We start from the raw sequence: 6,665 nt of genomic DNA on the forward strand, positions 1-6,665 counted from the left end.
GGACTCAATTTCTTGACTTTAAGAAAGCCGACTTCATAAAACTTAGGAAAGTGCTGGGTGAGATCCCATGGACAGCAATACTAAAAGGAAAGGGAGTTCATGATGGCTGGGAGTTTGTTAAGAGGGAGATAGTAAAAGCACAACGTCAGGCAATACCAATGAGACGGAAACATGGAAGGTGCCTAAAGAAGCCAGGGTGGCTATCTAAAGAACTTTTAACTGAATTAAGATTAAAAAAGGATGTGTACAAAAAATGGAAAAGGGGGGAAACCACCAAAGAGGAATTCAAACAAATAGCCAGCACGTGTAGACACAAAGTCAGAAAAGCTAAAGCACAGAATGAACTCAGGCTTGCTAGAGAGGTTAAAAGCAACAAAAAAGGCTTTTATGGGTATGTTCGTAGCAAAAGGAAGAACAAAGAAACAGTGGGGTCACTCAGAGGAGAAGATGGTGAAATGCAAACAGGGGACACAGAAAGGGCTGAACTCCTCAATGCCTTCTTTGCCTCAGTCTTCTCCGATAAAGAAAACAATGCCCGACCTGAAGAATTTGGAGCAAATGATTCAGCAAAGGAAACACAGCCCAGAATAACTAAGGAGACAGTACAAGAATATTTGGCTAGTTTAGATGTATTCAAGTCTCCAGGGCCAGATGAACTGCATCCAAGAGTATTAAAAGAACTGGCAGATGTGATCTCAGAACCACTGGCAGTCATCTTCGAGAAATCCTGGAGAACAGGCGAAGTCCCGGCAGACTGGAGGAGGGCAAATGTTGTCCCTATTTTCAAAAAGGGGAAAAGAGAGGACCCAAATAATTACCGCCCAGTCAGTCTGACATCAATAGCAGGGAAGATTCTGGAGCAGATCATTAAGCAAACAGTCTGTGAGCACCTAGAAAGGAATGCTGTGATCACCAATAGTCAGCATGGATTTCTGAAAAATAAGTCATGTCAGACTAACCTGATCTCATTTTTTGACAGAATTACAAGCCTGGTAGATGAAGGGAACTCAGTGGATATAGCCTACCTTGATTTCAGTAAGGCATTTGACAAGGTGCCCCATGATATTCTTGTAAAGAAGCTGGTAAAATGCGGTCTTGACTCTGCTACCACTCAGTGGATTTGTAACTGGCTGACTGACCGAACCCAAAGGGTGCTCATCAATGGTTCCTCTTCATCCTGGAGAAGAGTGACTAGTGGGGTGCCACAGGGTTCTGTCTTGGGCCCGGTCTTATTTAACATCTTTATCAACGACTTGGATGATGGACTCAAGGGCATCCTGATCAAATTTGCAGATGACACCAAACTGGGAGGGGTGGCTAACACCCCAGAGGACAGGATCACACTTCAAAACGACCTTGACAGATTAGAGAACTGGGCAAAAACAAACAAAATGAATTTTAACAGGGAGAAATGTAAAGTATTGCACTTGGGCAAAAAAAATGAGAGGCACAAATACAAGATGGGTGACACCTGGCTTGAGAGCAGTACATGTGAAAAGGATCTAGGAGTCTTGGTTGACCACAAACTTGACATGAGCCAACAGTGTGACGCGGCAGCTAAAAAAGCCAATGCAATTCTGGGCTGCATCAATAGGAGTATAGCATCTAGATCAAGGGAAGTAATAGTGCCACTGTATTCTGCTCTGGTCAGACCACACCTGGAGTACTGTGTCCAGTTCTGGGCACCACAATTCAAGAAGGACACTGACAAACTGGAACGTGTCCAGAGGAGGGCAACCAAAATGGTCAAAGGCCTGGAAACGATGCCTTATGAGGAACGGCTAAGGGAGCTGGGCATGTTTAGCCTGGAGAAGAGGAGGTTAAGGGGTGATATGATAGCCATGTTCAAATATATAAAAGGATGTCACATAGAGGAGGGAGAAAGGTTGTTTTCTGCTGCTCCAGAGAAGCGAACACGGAGCAATGGATCCAAACTACAAGAAAGAAGATTCCACCTAAACATTAGGAAGAACTTCCTGACAGTAAGAGCTGTTCGACAGTGGAATTTGCTGCCAAAGAGTGTGGTGGAGTCTCCTACTTTGGAGGTCTTTAAGCAGAGGCTTGACAACCATATGTCAGGAGTGCTCTGATGGTGTTTCCTGCTTGGCAGGGGGTTGGACTCGATGGCCCTTGTGGTCTCTTCCAACTCTATGATTCTATGATTCTATGATTCACTCATTGGATCCTTCCATCCAGATGGGATCAAATTTGCTCAGCTACAACCCAGTGGAACAGGAAGTAAAGCGTAAACAGTTAAAACCACAAGAAACTGAAAGAAATTGCTCAGTTTATTAGCGTAAAAAGCTTAATGGTGTTATGAAATGATAACATGAAAACGTATGGAATTTACAGGAAATAAAATTGCATAAGATAAAATGTTTGAAAATAAAGCAACTTAAATATGATGAAATTTGAAGCAAAGCAATTACATATAATTTGCATATACTAAATGGTGTAAACTAATAATTAACATCAACAAATCAATTAATATGAGTAAATAACATAATCTCCCCAAATTTGGCCATACATGTCATGCTTTCACTTTTGTTTTGGCTTCATATTGGTTTTCTGGGACTTCATATCTGTTTTCTGAAGCCAAAGTCTCAACCAGTAGCACTGAAAGCAGAAGAGTTACACAAGGTTCAAGCAGCTTACAGAAAAACAATACAGACATGTCATAGTGTTATCCATCTTAATCCATTAGGGCTTCTCTGCTGTGTGCAATAAACTTTAGCGCAGGGTATGCGGGCACAATAGAGCCAGATTAAAAGATGGGATTTGAGTTCAAAATGCTTAAGAGAACATGATTTAGATAAATGGTGTGAATTGCCTATTATGAAACACATGAATTATAGACAATTTCTTTTTACATTTGTATTGTTTATAGCACCTTGGGTGCCAACTGAAAATAAATAGCAAATGCATGTACTTGTTGGCTGATAGAAAAGTACCCTTTTCAGAATTTTGCAGAGCAAAGTCGAAAATGCAACCTGTGAGCCATCTTCTCGCACACTGGGGAAAACAAAACCATTGAACGCATGACTGTGCCATGTGGATGGGTAAGCTGAGATTGTTGTGGGTCCAGTTGGTACACCTGCCTGCCTGCCTGCCTCCCAGCAGGCCAAGAGTAAAAGCAAAGGGAAGTAGCAAGTTGGAGCCCCAACAAAAGGTTGCATTGCAATGTACTGGTAAGTTCCTCCAGACGGAAGTGGCTTCTCTTCAGCATTCCAGCCAGCCAGCCCCTGCAAGCAGGGAATTACACTGCTCCTTGTTTTCCTTTTCCAGTTGATAGGGCCCATCTGCACTATTGATTTAATGCACCATCATACCGTTTTAAAAAAACAGCGTTTCTTCTAAAGAATTCTGGGAGCTGTAGTTCATTAAGGGTGCTGAAAGCAGTTAGGAGACCCCCGGTCAGAGCTACAATTACTTCTCTGAGTTCCTTGGGATGAAAGGTTGATTGTTAAACTACTCTGAAAATTGTTGCTTGTTGGTACATGACCCCAGTCAAGCTTGCAAAAATCTACCATTTGCCCGATAATAAATGTTGGAAATGTAAGGAAACTGAAGGTACATTCTTTCACCTATGGTGGACATGCCCAAGGATTAAGGCTTTCTGGGAGATGATTTATAATGAATTAAAAAATGTATTTAAATATACCTTCTTGAAGAAACCAGAGGCCTTTCTTCTGGGCATAGTCGGCCAATCGGTGTTAAAGAAGGACAGAACTTTCTTTATGTAGCCCAGCCTGACAAAAGCAACCAAACTACAGCTGGATGTTCCTGTCTTGAATCCACCCAGGACCCCTGTAGCAACTGCAAACAGAAGTAAGTCGGGGATCTCCAATATAGACGGCAACCCGCGGGAACTCCAAGCCCGCAGTAGAAAGAAAGAATGGATCCTGGTCCTAAGCCCGGAAAAGATGGTATTCACGAACTATCAAAAACCACTGGGTCCTCGCACAGGGACAGACCGCGTGAGGCACCTGCTGACTATTATAAACAACATTCTACCTGGGGCAGTTAAAGCAACTGACATAGACAGTATTGACTACCTATATCAAGATGGACATTCAGTCCGTGCCTTGATCACTTTCACAGATCATAATCTGGTCAACTTCATCTTTAGAACAAGAAATCTATTTTTAAAGAAAGGAATAGATTTATTAAGAATCTTTGAAAACAGAGTCCCTACTGGCGGCCAAGGGGGTAGGGAGACCAGGAACAGAGGTACAAAACGATAGAGTGCACATGCAACAAAACCAGCAAAACCAGAGCCTAGTGCACCAGCAGGAAAACATAGCTCCTACTGAGACTCAACTTCATTTGAACGACAGCGAGGACTCCCTTTCCATAGAAGAACATGCCTTAATAAATTGGTTCTGGTCACTGCAGATGCCAGCCCAAAAGGAAATCTTGGTCAGACTGGACATCCTGAGAAGCTGGAAGAATACTTATTGCAAAGTATTGGAAGACACAAGATCTACCCACTCTGGAAGAATGGCAGATGAAACTGATGGATTATATAGAATTGGCAGAAATGACTGGCAGAATCCAGGACCAGAGAGAAGAGTCGGTGGAAGAAGATTGGAAGAAATTTAAAGACTATTTACAGAAATATTGTAAAATTAATGAATGTTAGAATGATGTTGGATTGAAGTTAAGGGGTTTCTAGCTGTAATGGTATAAAAGAATATGAAAAAAATTGGATTCTTAACAGGTAAATTTAGGTTACAATATATCAAGATTAAAGATCAGGATAAAATAAGGAGGGAAAGGAATTGCTGAACTAATAAATTGAACTGGAATACAAAAAGGGGAGGTATGAGGAGGTCCAGGAAACAAGTAAATGAAAGATAAGTGATGAAAAGATTGAATTGTTTTTAACTATTTTTATTTTGTATTTTTTCTTTTCTCTTTTTCATTTTATAACATTGTAAAAACCTTAATAAATATTTATAATAAAAAAGAAAATTGTTGCATGTTACACAGAATCTGATTCGCTATGTTGCAAAAAAAGATATGCAGCATTTTTAGAAGAAGGCTTTCTTCAATCAAACCAATCAAATATATAGCTATATTCCAGAGCGAGTGGTACCAGGCGTCCTGTGTCAGATTGGCTGTTTTCCATTGAGTTGCAATTACCATTTGTGGTGCCAAGATCATCTGTAAAACTAAGGGTTTTTATTTCCAGCCAGAACTCAGGTGGGTGCCATTGACACCTGAGGGAGGCAATGGGAGGCATCCATGGTGAGTTCCAACACCTCTTTTTCTAGAAAAACAGCACTGTATAAGACTTATTCTTTTGACAATGTATCTACATTGGTATCACCCAAATATTCAGGAATTTAATTTGGACAACATCTTTTTATTGATAATAGTCAGCTAAATAGTTTGAGGATATATACAACTTTGTAACATGCAGAAAACAGCAATCTTAGAGAAACCAGAGACGAACTGAGGGAAGTTAGGGTGGGGTGGGGGGTTGGGGGGAGGGAGGGAAAATGGGAGAAGAAACAAGGATGATATGTTTTTGGATAATATGTCTTGTTATAATTTTGAATAAAAAAATTAAAAAACAAAACAAAAAATTAGGGATTTTTTCCCCAGACAGAACTCAGGTGGGTGCCATTGACACCTGAGGGAGGCAATGGGAGGCATCCATGGTGAGTTCCAACACCTCTTTTTCTAGAAAAACAGCGCTGTAGAAGACTAATTCTTTTGACAATGTATCTAAATTGGTATCACCCAAATATTCAGGAAATTAATTTGGACAACAAACAATAACTTATTTGGTCATTTGACAAATATTGACAAATATTGTCAATATGACAAAATGACAAATATTGAATCAACTGACATTCCCTTCATAAATGGTAAAATGCACACATTTATTGCAATAATCAGGTGATACAAAAGAAGACATTTTTGACATTTGCAAGGGAGTGCGATACTACTTGTGTAGTAATTTGAAGGGTTCCCCCCCCCCAAAGGAAACTGGAAAAAGTGAGATTCCGATTGCTAAAAGCTCCTCCCCTTTGGAGCCGGAGCGTCCGGATCGGTGCCAGGAGTAGAGGGAAGATCGCGGCCACGCTCCACGTCCACCCTCCCTATCCAAAGGACTGGAGCAAAAAATGGCTCCCTTAAAAGCAAAGGCCACCACATTCCGGGCTTTTAGGATTAGAAACGCGTGACAAACGCGCATAATGTGCTGGAACCCAAAGGGATGACCGGGAAGCAGAACGCTGGGATGTTGGAGGAGACCAGAGAATTCATGAGTCATTAGAACCATTCGTGTCGGTTTTTTAATGCCAATTTATTTAAAGACCAACCACCTCCACGCCCTCCTCCCAGGAGCTCAGTGTGATCATAACTGTCAACTTTCCCCTTTTCTTGCGAGGAATCCTATTCGGAATAAGGGAACTTACTTCCCTTAAAAAAGGGAAAGTTGGCAGCTCTGCACTTGATTCTCCAGCTCTCCGTTTTAGTCTCGCAACAGCCCCGCAATGGAGATGAGGCTGAGAGGCAGCGAAAGGTCCCTTCGTGTGGGCGAGCGGAGAATACCGCCCATTGGCTTTCCACTTGACGGGCCAAGGCGGCCCCCGCCCTGGAAGCTGCTTTGCTGGGCGGCCCGTCCCGCGCCTCCGCCCGGCCCGCGCAGGGAG

The 6,665-nt window shown here is 42.0% G+C and overlaps 1 protein-coding gene across 1 annotated transcript in view; it reads right to left on the reverse strand.

Annotated features, from left to right (window-relative positions):
• Positions 1 to 6,645, reverse strand: part of RNF181 (ring finger protein 181) — a 166,822-nt gene extending 160,177 nt beyond the window's left edge. Inside the window, exon 1 of the mRNA XM_081203290.1 lies at positions 6,639 to 6,645. The gene's annotated coding sequence lies outside the window, so the exon portion shown is untranslated. The remainder of the gene's footprint in view (positions 1 to 6,638) is intronic.
• Positions 6,646 to 6,665: the final 20 nt, after the last annotated feature.

The sequence above is a fragment of the Podarcis bocagei genome, assembly GCF_964188305.1.
Source record: "Podarcis bocagei genome assembly, chromosome: 7".
Lineage (NCBI taxonomy): Eukaryota > Metazoa > Chordata > Lepidosauria > Squamata > Lacertidae > Podarcis > Podarcis bocagei.